The 18,001-nt window shown below is 40.3% G+C and overlaps 1 protein-coding gene across 2 annotated transcripts in view; it reads right to left on the bottom strand.

Annotated features, from left to right (window-relative positions):
• Positions 1 to 8,295: 8,295 nt before the first annotated feature.
• LOC105540031 overlaps positions 8,296 to 18,001 on the bottom strand; it is a 293,057-nt gene continuing 283,351 nt past the window's right edge. For both annotated transcript variants that reach the window (XR_001006139.1, XR_001006138.1), the window contains one exon: positions 8,296 to 10,157. The gene's annotated coding sequence lies outside the window, so the exon portion shown is untranslated. The remainder of the gene's footprint in view (positions 10,158 to 18,001) is intronic.

Below are 18,001 nucleotides of genomic sequence, written 5' to 3'. Positions count from 1 at the left end.
GGAAAGATAACCACAGCCAGCACCATCTCCACTTCCCTCTGGATGAGTTCAGCCCTGAAAAGAGAGGAGGGAGGATTTTGCTTGCTTCTACACCCAGAGATATCAGAAGCCCAGATTCTAAATTCACCCCTCAAAGTGAGGAACGTGAGGGCCAGTTGGGACTCAAGCCGGCCACTCATAACCAAATGGTCCTTTGCACCAAATGGCCATTTCCACCGTTCCCAGGTTGCTGGTGATACTGACCTGCTTCTAGAAGGGAATGCCCAATTTAGTTTTATGTGGAATTTAGTTTCAAGGACAACTAAATAAAAAAGAGCAACTCTGTACAGGGTTCGTAAAAATAGACAACTGATGAACTGCTCTCTCCTCCGGCCTGGCCCTCTTCCAGCCTCTTGATCCCTTCTCATCAGACTGGTCTTTTTAAAGCACAAATCTGATCACATGATTCCCTTGCTGAAAATCCTTTCTTGGCTCCTTGTCGCCCATGGCAGTTTCTCAAAATACGGTGTGTGGCACATCAGGAGTCTTTAGGTGGCATACGAGTGGATGCTGTTTATTTTAATAGTGACATTTTGGTTTTTGTGGCCATCTTCTTTTTGGACAAGTAACATGGTTTTTCATTTTTGTAGTGGAATTAAATGGATTTACTTCTCCGTTGGTCTGAAGAACAGTGTTAGGCTAACAATGATCTCGATGGTGGGAAATGGCCGAGTCACGGAGACGGACTCAGACATGGGGAGTAGCAGGGCCCAGGGGGGCCCTGCCGGGTCAGCCACCTGCCTCCTCCCCTTTCTTCTCTCCACTGGAGGACTCACCTTTATCTCCCACATAGCAAAGAGCTAGCAATTCCCAGGACCACACCTGATGACATTACTAATCCAGCTGTCTGGAATGCTCTGCCCCCAAGCCCCACCACGTGGAAAACTCCTATTTATCTTTCACATCCCAGCTCAGGAGTCATCGCTTTCATGAGTCTTTCTCCAAACTGCTTCCTTCCACAGTCCCTGTAGCATGGACCCTCTCCTGCGTGTCACCCACCAGGAATAGGGATCATGTTGGGGATGTCCTCAGAAGCTTGGGCGCTTCTGCAGGACTTAGAATGGGAGGAAAAGACCCTGTCACACCGCTAGACAGGCACTGGCAGCTGAGGCCCGAGGGCAGGGTATAAAAGAAAAGGCAGCTACCTGCTTTTTGCCATAAGTCCCAGGGCAGCCGGGTGCTGTCTCAAGGGGTCCCCTCCCAGTCCCAATTTCCCAAGCCCAGGGAGAACACCTCTTGTTTTCCCCACTCCCCTCCCTGGCCCCTAACTTCTATTTTCCAGAGAGTGAAGACAAGCAGAGGCCTGTGTGCGATGTGTCCGGGCTCCTCTCCCAGCCCCGTGTTTCCCTCACAGCAGGGAAATCCTTCCTGTGCAGACCCCTCCAGAAGGGAACGTCTGCCCCTGACTTTAGCAAGAGCCAGATCAGTATCATTGTTTGCACAGAGAGAAACCCTCCTACTGTGATTGCCAGTGATAGCAGTGTGGGTTGTGGAAAGCGGGAGGAGTCAGAACTGGGACTCTGTCTGCTCCGTGGCTTCTGGCCCGGTGGAGAGAGAGTGCCACAAGCTGTAGAGCATGGGGCTCGTCCCCGTATGTGAAAGTGGGAGGCAGACTGAGATGCCTTCTGACACCTGTAGACACAGACAGGCTTCTGGGGGTTTCCGCTTCCTGCACCCTGACCCCTGACAGGCAGCTGGTCTCAAAGCTCAGTTCTACCACTTCGGGCTACGAGAGCTGGGCCCCGGCCCTTGGCTGCCTGTCTGTGAAGCGGGCGTCTGGATGGACACTGGTAACCTCTCTGCATGCGTGGCTTTGCTTTCTTTTTGACTCTGCTCTTCCCTGGCTGCAGGCAGTGGGACTGTCAGCCAAGGGTGATCCCATCACCTGGCTGGCCAATCAGAGAGTCTATACCCCCTGCCACGGTGATTGGTCCTGGAGTGGCCCAATTACAGTCCTTTTTGGGCAACTGGTGTGAACCCTGGGAGAGAGAAGTTCAGGAGTTATTCTGAACTCAAGAGTGTAAGGATGAGGCAAGAAAGGAATCTAGAGAATCAAGTGAGCACAGGAGAAAGTACAGCTGAAGAGACAGGGGAGAAGACAGAGGAAGAAAGGAGGGATCTGAACCCAGGAACCCAGCCCCCTAGCGTGATGACCCCTCCACTTGGGGTGAGAAATCTGACTTACACTGGGGCTTAAGGAATCCGTGGATGGGAAAGAGAGCATTTTATTAGATGCCCGGCCCAGAGTAGCCCAAGAAAGAATGGTCCCCAATGCCACTGTCTCCCAGTCTGCCTGGAAAGACCGGCAGGGGCAAGTGGTCCTGGTTCAATGTTCAGAGTCTCAAAGAAAGCCTGCCTCTCCACTGAGGGGTCACCCTGGTGCTGCTGAATTATGGCTAGGCATGGAGAGTCCCTTGGGCTGTGGTTAGGGTGCTATTGATGCCTTCTGACACCTGTAGAGGCTGATGGAGGAAGCCAGCCACACTGTGAAAGAGGGGGTGGATGTTCTAGAACTTTCTACAGAGAAGCTGTTTTCACTTGTAGGCTGACAAGCTGGAGCTGGGCTGCTCTGTCAAGTGGAGAGAGGCCCTCCTCCCAGCTGCTGGAGAGAAGACCAGCCAGAGCTTGGTTCTAAGATGTCTCTGGACCTGCGGGAGTTCTCTAACCTCCTGTAGCCTCAGCCCCTCCAGAAGTGCTCATTTCCGGCACCTGGGAGAAAAATGAAAAAGCACAGCTCCCTGCTCTCCATCTTTATTTGGTTCTGCAGTTTAAAAATTGAGATATATATTACATAGAATAAAATCTGTATGTAAAAAGCAAGTTTTATTTTTATATGACCCCATGCAACCATCACCCACTCCAGGATCCAGAGCATTTCTGTCACCCTAGAGAAGGAGAGAGTCCCCTCCTGTCCCATCTCGTAAACTCCCCTCCTCAGGGGTAACCATAACTCTGACGTCTATCATCACAGGTTAATTTTACCTGCTCTTAAACACAAAAATAGAATCACACAGTAAACATTCTTTTTGAGTAGTTTCTTTCACCCAGAATGTTTTTGAGATTCATCCAAGTTTGTGTGTCAGCAATTTGTTCTTTTTCGTTGCTGAGTAGTTTTTCATTGTATGTCTAGACAGTGACAGTCCCACGTCGCATTATGATGTGGACACATTCTGAGAAATGCATCATTTGGTAATTTTGTGTTGTGTGAACATCATAGAGTGTATTTACACAATTCTACATTTTGCAGCCTACTGCACACCCAGGCTGTATGGCCTACTGCTCCTGGGCTGCAAACATTTGCCACATGTTATTGTACTGACTACTGTTGGCAATTGTAACACAATGGTAAGTATTCGTGTATCTAAACATACCTAAAAATTTAAAAAGGTACGGTAAAAATGTGGTATAAAAGATAAAAATGGTACGCTTGTACAGGGCACTTACCATGAATGGAGCTTGCAGGACTGGAAGTTGCTCTGGTGAGTCAGTGAGTGAGTGGTGAGTGAATGTGAAAGCCTAGGATGTTATTGTACACCACTGTAGACTTTATAAACAGTGTGCACTTGGGTGATAGGAAGTTTTCATTCCATTATAATTTCATGGGACCATGATTGTGCAGAGCATGACTGTATTGTATTTGGATTGCGTCTGGATAAACATTTAATAGGTATTTGAGTTGTGTCTGTTTTTAGCTATTACAAATAAAGCTTATGAGTATTTTGATGGATATTTGCACTTACTTCTATTTGATAAAAACCTAGGGGTAGAATTCCTGGGTGATCTGAGAGGTGAGTGTTTAATTTTGCTAGAAAATCCCAAATATTTGTCCAATGTCACTATACCATTTTGCATTTCTACCAGCAGTGAGAGCTCCATTTGCTCTGTCTACTTGCCGACATTTGGTATGGTCAGTCTCTTTAGACACTTAAGTGGGTGTGTTATGGTATCTTGTTGTGGTTTTAATTTACATTTCCTTGATAAATAATGGTTTGAGAACATTTTCATCTGCTTATTGGCCATTTAGATATCCTCTTTTGTGAAGCACTTGGTCAGACAAGGCTTTTGCTTATTAAAAATTTTTTTCTTGCCAGAATAAATTGGGATGTCTTTAACTTTTCTCGAGGCAGCAATATGGAAATTACTAGGGGTTATACTTTTATTACTATCAGATTATTTGCATTAAGACCATAAGTTTTCAAATGAGTGGTACAAAAGACAAGAAACAAAATTGTGTTAAAATATCCTTGAGGCAATCAAGTATCAGAAATGACACTAATTTATTCTATTGTGATGAGAAGAAATAAGGTATAGTTTAAGCATGATCTGAGATAAGAATTTTAATTCTTTAACCAGGCAAAAGATCAAAAGTTAATCCAAACAATTTTCAGATACAGAATACCGTTTGTGCTTTTTTTTTTTTTTTTTTTTTTTGAGCCGGAGTCTCGTTTTTTCGCCCGGGCTGGATTACATTGAGACAGAGTCTTGCAGGCAAAAGATCAAAAGTTAATCCAAACAATTTTCAGATACAGAATACCGTTTGTGCTTTTTTTTTTTTTTTTTTTTTTTTGAGATGGAGTCTCTCTCTGTTGCCCAGGCTGGAGTGCATTAGTGTGATCTCAGCTCACTTCAGCCTCTGCCTCCCAGGTTCAAGTGATTCTCCTTCCTCAGCCTCCTGAGTAGCTGGGATTACAGGTGCCTACCACCAACTCCGGCTAATTTTTGTAGTTTTAGACAGGATTTCTTCGTGTTCACTAGGCTGGTCTCAAACTTCTGACCTCAAGTGATCCACCCACCTCGGCCTCCCAAAACGCTGGGATTACAGGTGTGAGCCACAGCACCTGGCCCCATTTGTACCTTTTTAAGGTCCATTATAGTAGTTACATTTCTAGAAAAACTAAAAGAAATTCTGAGATACAATGTGAAATGGAATTTGGCAAGCAGCTCTTAATATCACTTTTACTTAGCATGCATTAGACACCTACAGTGCAGGTGAGGAACACTGCTAGGCGTCCAGCAGAGACAGGACGGATGGGTGCCATCAGCAAGCATGCATCAGATCCCAAAGTACCCTCTCTATGGGGCGTCTTGAGTTTTCTTTGCAGCTGTGTTTTTTTTTTTTTTTTTTTTTCCTTACTTGCTGGTGCTCTGCTAGAACCAGGTTAAATAGAATTTTGTTTTCACTATACTTTACTGTTCTTTTTCTGAGCTGGCATCACTAGACTATCCAGTTGCCTTGATTGCAGCAGTCTAAATCAATTGGCTCTTCTCTCAATCTACCTCATTCACACAATCTTTCAGCCACAGGAGCACATCTCACAAAAATGAGAAGTGTCTTTCCTAGTAGCTGTCATCTGCTTCAATTGGCTGCCTGGTAAAACTATTGTGAACTTGCTGAATCACTGCTGTGTTGCTCATAGCTGTGTCCAAACTGTGAAAATTGCTCAGTCTCTGATCATGTCTCGCCTTGGTGGGTACGAGTCAATAGCACAGTTGGTGTGATGGTTCATTTTAAGCATCATTTTGGCTGGACTACAGTGTCTAGACATGTGGCCAAACATTATTCCAGACGTTTCTGTAGGTGTTCTTGGATGAGATTTTTACATTTAAATGGATGGGCTTTGAGTAAAGCAGATCACTCTCATAACGAGGATGGACCTCATCCAATCAGTTGAAAGACTGAATAAAACAAAAGACTAAGCAAGAGTGGATTCGGCAGCCTATGGCCTTCAGGCTTGAACTGCAACATTGACTCTTCCTGGGTCTCCAGGTTGCCAGCCCAACCTGCAGATTTTGGACTTGTCAGTCTCCATAATTATGTGAACCAATTCCTTAATATCAACTTCTTCATATACCTATATATACAGTCACACACTGCATAACAAAGTTTTGGTTCATTAGAGCTGTCTCTTATACACATCTAGATGTGTATAAGAGACAGGTCTCAGGTTGCCAGCCCAACCTGCAGATTTTGGACTTGTCAGTCTCCATAATTATGTGAACCAATTCCTTAATATCAACTTCTTCATATACCTATATATACAGTCACACACTGCATAACAAAGTTTTGGTCAATAATAGATCACATATATAATGATGGTCTCATGAGATTATAATAGAGTAATATAATGTATTATTATATATTATATATAATATATTACATTATTTATTATATATTATATATAATATATTACATTATGTATTATATATAATTATATATAATATAATATATATTATTATATAACAAAATTCCTATCACCTAGTGATTTCATAGCCATCGTAATGTCACAGGACAACATATTACCCAACAAGGCTGTGGTTGAGACAGCAAACAATGGTTCCTGAGAAACTGACTAATGAGTCGTTGGAACTGGAACCAGAACCCATAGCCGAAGAAGCAAGAGAAAAGAAACTGCAGGAGAAGAAAAGAAGAAACTCCTGAGAAAATTCACAGTGAAGCATTTAGCAGAAGCTTTTGCTTGTTTTTCTTTAAAAAGTTTTTTTTTCTTTAAAAAGTTTGAAAGTGACCTCTGAAGTTTGAAAGTGACCACTGAAAGGTTTTTATTAATAGAGAGGAATGTTCATGTTGCATTATCTGCTTACAAACATATCTATGATGAAAAAAAGAAAGAACCAAGAAAACTGCTATGGACATATTTCTGAAAAGAGCGACACTTCCTTAAGAAGATCCTCAGTCAGGTCCTTCAGGCCATGTTCCAGAAAAAGGCATTGCTATCACAGGAGATGACAGCTCCATGCATGTTATTATCCCTGAAGACCTTCCAGTGGGATGAAATGTGGAGGTGGAAGATACTGATATTGATGATCCTGACCCTGTGTAGGCCTATGCTAATGTGTGTTTGTGTCTTAGTTTTCAACAAAAAAGTTTTAAAGTTAAGACGAAAAAAATTTTAAATAGAAAAAAACTTACAGAATAGGGATATAGAGAAAGATTTTTGTAGAGCTTTACAGTGTGTTTTTGTTTTAAGCTAAGTGTTATTACAAAAGAGTTAAAGTGTTAAAAAGAAGTTTAAAGTTTATGAAGTAAAAAAGAGTAAGCTAAGGCTAACTTTTTAAAAAAAATTTTTTTTTTAAATTTAGCGTAGCGTAAGTGCACAGTGTAATGTCCCCGTCACTCACGGACTCACCCAGAGCATCTTCCAGTTCTACAAGCTCCATTGACTGGAAGTGCCCTGTACAAGTGTGCAATGTTTACTCTTTATACTGTATTGTTACTGTACCTTTTCTATGTTAGACATGTCTACATAGACATATATACCTACCATTGAGTTATAACTGCCTACAGTATTCAGTATAGTAGCATGCTGTACAAAGCCTAGGAGTGACAGGCTATACCACATAGTCCAGGTGTGTGGTAGGCTATGCCATCTAGGTGTGTGCAAATACACCCTATGATGTTTGCGCAACGATGAAATTGCCTAAGGACACATTTCGCAGAATGTATCCCTGTTGTTAAGCAACACATGACTGTATATACACACATCTTTTGATTCTGGCTCTCTGGAGAACCCTAAAATACTTGACAAAAATGTCAGGGTAAGCCTGGAGTCCTGCTGGTTGTTCTCCTGTCTGTCATGTTAAAAGTAAAATAAAACTATTAACTGGCTTTCCTTTTTTAAAATTCCCAGGCCCCAAATTCTATATCCCCCTGGAATCAGCACTGACTGCAAGAACATCTTCTCTCGGCCGGTCAGGGACACTCTCCCCAGCAGAGTGGCCCTTTCCAAAGCTGAAACTACTTCTGCCTCTACTTGCATGGCTTCGCAAAGCCTAGATCCTTGTGGGAATGCATTTCAAAAAGGAAGAATCAATTGATTTAGGGGCATGCAATCAAGACCCTGGGTATCAGTATGAAGGAGTTCTTCATATAATCTGGATTTGAGCTTCAGTTAGGTATATGCATAGTAAAGAGTTTCTCCCAGTCTGTGGCTGCCCTTTTCCCTTTATTCTTGATGTCTTTTAATAAACATAAATTTTAATTTTGATAAAGCCTCAGTCACTTCTTTACAAATTTTATGCTTATTGCATCTTTGTGTCTTAAAATATCTTTGCCTACCTGAACATCATGAAGACATTCTCCCATGTTCTCTTCCGGAAGAACTTTACTATTAGTTTTCAGACTTAGGTTTATGATCCATCTCGAGTTAATATTAGTGTTTGGTGTGAGGTAGGTGGTCAAGATTTTTCCTCTATATGGATATCTAGTTGCTCCAGCAACATTTATTGAAAAGAACTTCCTTTTTCCCATCTAACTGTTTGGCACCTTTGTCAAAAATCATTTGACTATAGGCGTAGCCATTTTTACCCAACAAGTTGTTGGGTAGGTGGCAGCAGACATTTGGTCTGGAGCTATACCACCTGGACAAGAAGGTATCAGCGTCATCCTAAGTCCATCTGTATTTCAGATGAACTTGTTCTCATAGTGCAAAGATTTCTGGTCATTTCCCAGTCACCTTTGTGAATTACTACTTGGAAGTTTTACGTTACCACCAAGCCTTGGTTTTGCTGTCAAATACCCAAGGTGCTTGACCCCTCCCTGTCACAGTTTCCTTATTGGTAAAATGGTATAATGGCAATAACTGATGCATGGGGCTGTTGCGAGATCAATGGGGTCAAAAATGCAATGAGAACACTCGCTATTGCCTGTTTCCTCCTCACCACTGTGAGCTCCTCCAGAGCAGAGACCATGTTTTATGAATGTCTGCATTTCAGTGCTTGAAAGGATACCTGGCATATGGCAGGTGTTTATTAAATGTATGGAGAATAAACAATATTCTTTTAGACGGTGTAGATGGAACCATTTGTATGGCAGCCTGCTGTTATTTATTCCTACCCAATCCAGGGGACTTGTCTGTCTTTATCTTATTTGACACACTCGATTGCTCCTTCCTGAAGCCCTTTATTCTCTTTGCTTCTAGAACACCACACACTCTTTGCTCTCCTTCTGCTGTACTGAATGTTCTTTCTTAGTCTTCTTGGTCATGCCTGTTGCCTCTGCTCTAAGGACTTTTCTGCCCAGGGGTCATCTCCCACCTCTTTTCTTCTCCATGCCACACTGTCTCTCTTGGTGACCCCTTCTTCTCTCCTGGCTTTAAGTTCTATTTGCTCACTACTGATGCCTGTATCCATCCTGAGCCCACACTCATGTACGCCATGGCCAACCCCACTTAGACTTAACAGGCATTTCACTTCAAAGTTGTCCAAAACAAAGCGGGAGATTTTTCCCACGTGATTTTATTTTACTCTGTCTTGAGTTCTCAAGTTTTTCAAGACGAAATCTTCCGAGTCAGTCACGGTTCTTCTCTTTATCCTCACTCCATTTCTCTAGTTCTTTATCAGGTCCAGTTTGACTTTACCTCTAAAACCATTTCTGAATGTGTCAATTTCTTTCATTTTAACGGCTCTACTAAAGTTCAAGTCACCATCCTCTCTTGACTGGGCTACTGCAGTGCACTCTGGCCTGGTCTCTAAGCTTTTTTTCTTGAGGGATCTGGTCATACCACTCCCTATGCAAAACCCTGTCACAGAGCAAAGTCCAAGCGTGTTACTCCATCCTAAAAAGCCCCATGGCAAGGGCCTCTGCCTGACTTCTTGACTTTGTGGACAAATGGGTTTATCTATGGCAAAATAAGAATGCAACGTTCCTGACCTTGTGGAGGCCCAGCCTTCTATCTAGAGTTATATAACATCTTGGAAGGTTCCAAAGACATTAAGTCAAGTCCAGGTTTGTCAGTTTCTCCAAAAGATGTCAATGAAAACTGCATACGTCTTGCAGTTGAACATCTAAAGTATCAATTACCTGGAAAATACTGATGAGCAAAATCCACTGGTGGCTACAAAGGTGATAATAAAGCAGTAGTGACCTAGTCTTGGGGAGATAGCCCACTGAGTTAAGGAAAGCTTGTGAGTGTTCTGGCCAGACTGGCCTAGGTTCAAATCCTTGCTGTACCCTGTCCAGGGAATGTTAGCTGCTGAAGCTCTCTGGACTTCATCCATAACAAAGGGTGATTTTGCTCTTTGAAGTTTGCTAGAAGATTCTCTGACAGAGTGTCCTTTTCAGCATGGGACAGAAATGCAGTAGGTGGTCTCTTTCTCCGTTTCTAGAGATAAAAAGAAACAGGAGCTGATGAGAAGTTCTAGGCCTGTTGTCCTAGAACACCCAGGCCTATTGGTGTCCTGTCCCTTCTACCCTACCTCAGCATGGTGTGGTTCATTCTGGAAAAGGCTCTGCAGAGGCACAAGATTTTCTGGCAAGAAGCAGATTGCTGCTTTTGATGGCTGTGTCCTGGCAGGACCACCTTAACGACTTGTCCTGGCACATTTAGGGTGTTAAGAACAGCCCCTAAATCTGGGCCCCTTCACAGCTCAGAAGAGCCTGAGCATAATGTAGAAATTATTCTCTAGTGAGAATGAGATCTACAGGGTGAAAAAATAGAAATCTTAAAAGTTAGGAAACAACAAGAACAGAAAAGAAGTATACCTTGTAGATTATTTTTAAATGATCAAATTGAAGACCATGGGATTTTTTTTTAAACAAACAACCTAGGAGACAGCGGTTAGTTTTGACATTGATGTAGTTGTAGGGAACTCTAGTTTGTGGTCAGCCCAAGGTACTTTCCATGCACATGAATCACCACATGCACTTAACTTGGGCAGAGCTCAATTTCAGATTCTTTAAACCAAAGTGAAAAGCCCCAAGTTAGGTTAACTGGCAGGCACATACTGTAGACACCCCAGATCTGGGAATTAAAAAAAAAAGTGTGTGGAAACAAACATATTTTGGTGGTTTTTAACATAATTATTGTCTCTTTCTCACAGTGATTTGCATAATGTTGCAGAGGTGTTGCCTGGCAAGCTCCAGTTAAAGATGTAGCTTTTGTGTGCACCTGTTTGCAGGCTAGATAGAGAACAGTCATATGCAAGTAAAATCTTGGTACCCTCCATTGCTTGACTTACTTTTTTGAGCAGGCTTATTGCTGTGTAAGTAACCTACAAAAATTCCACATATCTGAAGTGTAGAACATGTTTTTGCATATGTATATGTCCATGAAACCATCATAACAATCAATATAGTAAATATTTCTATCACTCCCAAAAGTTGCTTCACGTACCTTTGTAATTTCCCTCCCAGGCCTCTCTTCCTCACTACTAGTTTGTTTTATATCACCAAAGATTTTCATTTTCTATAGTTTTATTAAAATGGAATAAATGGTATATAGTCTTTTTTGACTGGTTTATTTTACTCAATATAATTACTTTTGAGATTCATCCATGTTATGATTATCTATTATTATTATTTTCTTTTTTCTCTTTTTTATTGAGTAATAGTCCATTGTATGGATATATAACAATTTGTTTATCCATTCATCTGTTGATGAACTTTTTAGTTGTTTCCAGTTTGGGGCTATTTACCAATAAAGGTACCATGAACATTTGTGTGCAAGTCTCTGTATGGATATCTGCTTTCTTTTCTGGTAGAATTGAGAGGCTGGGACATGTGGTAGGTGCATGTTTAACTTTTTACAAAACTCTAATCTGTTTTTCAAAGTGGTTGTTTGATTTTGCATTACCAATAGCATTGTATGAGAATTTCATTTCCTCCATATCCTCACCCCATATGGTCAGTCTTCTTAATTTTAGCAATTCTAAAATATATGTAGTGGTATCACATGGTTGTTTTAATTTGAACTTCCCTAATGATGCTGACATCTTTTCGTGTGCTTACTGCCATCCCTATATCTTCTTTGGGGAAATGTCTGTTGAAATCCTTTCTCTATTTTATTTTTAATGGGGCTATTTTCTTATTATTGAGTTCTAAGAATTCTTCATATATTCTGGGTATAAGTGCATTATAAGATGTATTCTTGGCAAACATCTTCTCCCAATCTGTGGCTTACTTTTTCAATTTCTTCATAGTTATCTCTCAAAGAATGAAAATTTTGATAAAGTCTAATTTATCAATTTATTTTTTATGGATTGTGTATTTGGTGTCATACCAAATACAAAAACTCTGCCTAACCCAAGGTCATTAAGATTTTCTTTTATGTTTTCTTCTAAAGGTTTATATACATTGAGATCTGCAATCCATTTGAATCACTTCTTTTTATATGATGCACATTTGCATTCAATTTCATTGTTTTTGTCTGTTTCTGCATACAGGAATCTAACTTTTCCAGTACTGTTTGTTGAAAAGGCTATCCTTTCTTCATTGAATTACTTTTGCACTATTGTCCAAAATCAGTTGTCCATATTTTTGAGTGTGTGTGTCTATTTCTGGACTTTCTATTTGGTTCATTGATCTTTTCTTCTATCTTGCTGCTAGTACTAGAATATTTTGATCACCTGTAGCTTTATAATAAATCTTGAAAGCAGATAGTTTAAGAACTTCAACTTTTCTCTTTTTCAAAGTTATATTGGCTCTTTTGGGTTTTTTTGCACTCCATATGAATTTCAAATCTGCTTTTCAATTTCTACAAAGAGCCTGCTAGAAATTTGATTAGCACTGCATTTGGAAGAGTTCTCATTTTAGCAATACCGAGTCTTCTGACCTTTAAACAAAGTATATCTCTCCGATTATTTTGGTCTTCTTTAATTTATATCAGCAATGTTTTATAGTTTTTAGTGTATAGATCTTACACGTATTTTGTCAGATTTACCCATAAGTTTTATTTTTGTTTTTGTTTTTGTTTTTGAGACAGAGTCTCAGTTTGTTCCCCAGGCTGGAGTGTGGTGGTGTGATCTTGGCTCACTGCCAACTCTGCCTCCTGGGTTCAAGTGATTCTTGTGTCTCAGCCTCTCAAGTAGCTGAGATTATAGGCGTAGGCCATTGTGCCCAGCTAATTTTTTGTATTTTTATTAGAGACGAGGTTTTGCCATGTTGCCCAGGATGGTCTTGAACTCCTGGCCTCAAAGTGATCCATCCACCTCAGCCTTCCAAAGCATTGGGATTACAGGTGTGAGCTGTCACACCTGGCCAGTATTTCATATTTTTGATGCCATTATAAGAAATTGAATTTTAACATCTGACAGTTCACTACTAGTACACAGAAATACAGTGATATTTTACATTTTTTTCTGTGTTCTGACCTGTTCCTGATGTGGTTTGGCTCTGCATCCCCACACAAATCTCATCTTGTAGCTCCCATAATTCCCACATGGTGTGGCAGGGACCTTGTGGGAGATGATTGAATCATGGGGGTGGGTCTTTCCCATGCTGTTCTCCTGACAGTGAATGGGTATCACAAGATCTGATGGTTTTAAAAATGGGAGTTTCTCTGCACAAGCTTTCTCTTTGCCTGTTGCCATCCATGTAAGATGGGACTTGCTCCTCCTTGCCTTCTGCCATGATTTTGAGGCCTCCCCAACCATGTGGAACTATAAGTCCAATAAACCTCTTTCTTTTGTAAATTGTCCAGTCTCAGGTATGTCTTTATCAGCAGCATAAAAACTAACTAATACAGTTGCTAAACTTACTTTTGAATTCTAGTATTTAAAGTGTAACTTCCTGAGGATTTTGTATATACATAATTGTGCCAACTATGAATCTTTCCAGTCTATGCCATTTATTTATTTTTCTTGGTCTGTTTTGCTGGCTGGTATTTCCAGCACTGTTAAATAGAGTGGTGAGCATAGACACTTTTCCCTGGTTCTTGAATTTAGTGTAAGAAAACTCCATCTTTTATCATGAAATATGATATTAGCTGTAGGTTTTTCATAGCTACCCTTCAATTGTTCAATTGGTTGAAGAAATGCTCTCCTATTCCTAGTTTTCTAATTGTTGTTAATCAGGAATGGGTGTGGAGTTTTTTCAAACTTTTTTTCTACATCTATTTAGATGATCATATTGCTTTTATTTGTAGTTAATAGTGATTTACATTGATTGGGTTTTGAATATCAAAACCAATCAACGCATTCCTGGGATAAACCCTTCTTGTTCACCATGTTTTATCCTTTTTACATATTGTTGGATTGGATTTGCTAACTTTCTTTAGAAATGTTGCATTTATGTTCATGAGAGTTAGTTATTCATCTGTAGTTTTCTTTGTTTCACTTTAGAATCAGAGAAATAATACATTCATAAAATAATTTGGAATTATTCTCGTCTCTTTAATTTTCAGAAAACGTTTGTAAGGCTTGTTATTCTTTCTTCTCTTAATGTTTGGTAGAGTTCACTAGTGAAGCCATGTCAACCTGTAATTTTCTTCATGCATGCATTTTAAACTAAACATTCAATTTATTCCATAAATAGAGGATTGTCCAGGTTCTTTATTTCTTTTTGAGTGGGCTCTGGTAGGTTGTGCCTCGCTAGGAATTTATCCATTTTATCTAAGTTTAAAAATTTATAGGCATAAAGCTCATAATACTTCCTTATTATCCTTTTAATATCTGTAGAATCTGAGTGATCTCACCTCTATAATTCCTAATATTGATTAATTTGTGTCTTAAGTAGTTTTTTAGATCAATGTACCTAGAGATTTTTAAATTTTATTGATCTATTCGAAGAACTAGCTTTTGGTTTTATTGATTTTTTTCTATTGTTTTCTGTCTTCTATTTTATTGATTTTTCATTCTGATCTTTATTATTTTCCTTTTAATGCTTGCTTTGGCTCAATTTGTTCTTCTTTTCTAATTTTTGAAGTGGAAGATGAGGTCATTGGCTTCAGATCTTTTCTTTTTTCTAAAGTAGAAATCCAGTGCTATATATTTCCTTCTACATATTGCTGAAATGGCATTCCACTAGTGTTGCTATATTGTGTTCTCATTTGATTATTTTTCAAGATATTTTCTAATTTTTTTTGATTTCTTATTTTACCCCTGATTATTGACAAATATGTTACTTTGTTTCCAAACCTTTGGGAATTTTCCAGATAGATTTCTGCTAATGATTTCTATTTTAATTCCAGATTGTTCAGAAAACATACTTTGTTTAACTTGAATCCTTTTAAATTTATTATGCATTGTTTATGGCTCAGAATATAGAATATATCTTGAAAAATGTTTCACGTGCTCTTGTAAACAATGTGTATTCTCCTATTTCTGCATGACATGTTCTATAAATGTCAGGTAGGTACATTTTATTAGTAGTGTTGTTCAAGTCATCTATATCCTTGGTGATCTTTTTGTTTACTCATTCTATCAATTATTGAGAGAGAGGTATTAAAATATCTAATATGTATCTGTATTTGTTAATTTCTCCTTATAGTTTTATCAATTTCTGTTTTATGTACTTTGGAGTTCTGTTATTAGGTGCATAAACCTTTAGGATTATTATGGTCTTGACAAATTGATCCCTTTAACATTTTTAAATGTTCTTCTTTATGCTCGATAATATTCTTTGCTTGAAATCCACTTTTATATTAATATAGCCAATCTAGATTCTTTGTTAGTGTTTACATTGTATCTTTTCCCCATCCTTTTCTTTATCATAGTTATGTCTTTACTTTTAAAGTGCATTTTTTTTTGTTAATAAAAAGCACATAGTTGGATTAACATTTTAAAAAATCTGATTTGACAAATTGCTTTTACTGGTGTTGTTTAGGCCATTTACATTTAATGTAATTATTGATGTGGTTAGGTTTAATTCCTGTCATCTTACTGTTTTTTCTTCAATTTATCCCATATGTTTTTGCTCTTTTTTCAGATTATTTTTATGATACAACTTTATCTCTTTTGTTGTCTTATTTGCTATAACTCTTTGTTATTGTGTTATTTTCATAGTTCTTAGGGTTAACAGAACACATCTTTAACTTATTATAGCCTACCTTCAAATGATATTATACCAGTTCGCATATAGCATAAGAAGCTTACAACAGTATACTTCCATTTCTCCCCTTCTGATCTTTATATTATTGTTGTCATTCATTTTACTTACATATATGTTAACATCATGCTACATTGTTACTACTTTTGTTTAAACAATTCATTATATTTTATGGTCATATCCACTTTTCTTTCTTTCTTCCTGAGGTCCTGAAGTCTTTTGTTATTATTTCCTTTCTGTTTTGAGTACTTGTTTTGGTATTCCTTAAGGGCAAGTCTTCTGGTGACATATTCTTCTAGTTTCCTGTCATCTGAAAATGACTTTATTTCTCCTTCATTTCTAAAGAATAGTTTGACTTCTAGTTTGCAATCCAGTATGTAAGGAGCTTGGAAGTTGTCACTACATCCTAACGACAAATAAAAGCCTGAACAAACTGATTAATTAATAATTCTTCTTAGACCCATCAGAGAAGTGAGGTTCACTGCCCCTTAAATTGGAAAGATTGACAAGAAAATACGTAGAATCACAACTTACTGGAGCAGAAACCCATGAGCAGAAACCTTTGTGGGAACCAGTATGGGGTAGAAAAACCTGAACTGTAATTGATGAATTGCTGGGCATTCAGAGTAAACAAGTATGAGAGTTAAACACTCCAGTGGGACCCATTCAAAGGAGGGCCCCAAGTTTTTGGGAGTTCTGGTTTCAGGAGTTCAACTAGGTTCTCACAGTAAATATCAGAAAAAAATAAAATAAAAATCTTGTACTTCTGGTGAGGAGAGGGAGGAGCAACTAGTTGAAGTAAGTCAGAGCATCCTCTTCTAGTCAAAAAGGCCTGGCCTCAAGATAAATTACTTTACCAGAGCCTAAACTATTGGGATTTTATCAGAGCCTAACCAACCTGGAAGAAAGGAAATAGCACACTCCAGCATGCCTTAGCCTTCTACATAGGGGAAGAGAAATACTCAACTTCAGTTCATTCTAGACATCTTGTCCCACCTAAGGGGAATGTTGGGGGATTGAGAAGCACTGTTTGAAGTTCACAGTTTAGAGACACAGGCTCACTAAAAGACTGAGATATAAAACTATAGAACACTTTGCTCCTTCCCACACTGTTACAGGATCTTTGGGGTATTGATTTTCTGGCCAGAAACCTCTGTGGCTGGTGGCATCTTTGCCTTAGTTCTTGTCTTGCATCTAGAAGAATGAGGTGTGCAAACAAGTGAAGGGTAAACAAGACAAAGAAGAGCTTTGTGTTAGAACAGCTCAGAGGAAACCCTCAGTGGGTAGCTCCTCTCTGTCGGCAGATCATCTTCTCTGTAAACAGATCTTCCCATTGAATGCTCAGCTCTCAAGCAGAGAGGAGGCCCTGGAGAGGGTAGCACCTCTCTGCTACTGGTCATCATCCTGACATCTGCTGCTCTCACCAGAAAGGAGGCCCTGGAGAAAGTTGCTTCTCTCTGAAGCTGGTAGTCCCTATGTCTCTGCAGGTCTCTGAAGCTCTCAGAAGAGAGGGTAGTTCCTCTCTGCAGTGGGCCATCTGTCCTCCATCTTATGTTCTCTGCCCTGCTCTGACTGAGTCTGGGGCTTTTTTGGACCTCAGAGGGAGGAAGTGCCTGCTGATTGGTTCATGGAGGGCCATGGGCGGTCCCAAAAAGGCACCACAAGTCCCCACTCCATTCTGCCGGTCTGGCAGCCTGACCCCAGCCTTCAGGCCCTCCCTTGCCTGAAAGTGGGATCTTACTGACAACCCATCCACTTCCATCCAGGAGCCTGTCTGCCTTCTGCTGTCCCTGGCCCCCTGGCTGTTGGCACCAAGAGGCACCTGCAGGCCAGCACCGAGCAGTCCTCAGAGCTCCCCTCTGCTTCCCCTGCTACTCTCATTGGTACCCGAATTCTGGAGGGGGCTGGGGCAGCAGGGCACTGGCTTGCCAGCACTGATTCGAGTGTGTGCAGACTGTGCCAAACTGTGATAGCACCCGAGCTTGGCTCCAACCCTGCTGTGATATGGGAGCCTGTGCCGGGAGCAGTGAGAGGCCAGGCAGCTGGAGAAGACACCCGTGGGCTTGCGGGTACTGGGGTCGGGGGGCCTTCCTTGGCCCCTAAGGGTGTAGGTTGCAGAGACACCTGGGTCTTGCACCAGGGAAGGTGGTTGCAGCTGCACCCAGAGCTCCCGCCCTGCCAACT

Source organism: Mandrillus leucophaeus, unplaced genomic scaffold (genome assembly GCF_000951045.1).
Source record: "Mandrillus leucophaeus isolate KB7577 unplaced genomic scaffold, Mleu.le_1.0 Scaffold214, whole genome shotgun sequence".
In the NCBI taxonomy this organism is placed as follows: domain Eukaryota; kingdom Metazoa; phylum Chordata; class Mammalia; order Primates; family Cercopithecidae; genus Mandrillus; species Mandrillus leucophaeus.
This window is presented reverse-complemented; position numbering and strand designations above follow the sequence as displayed.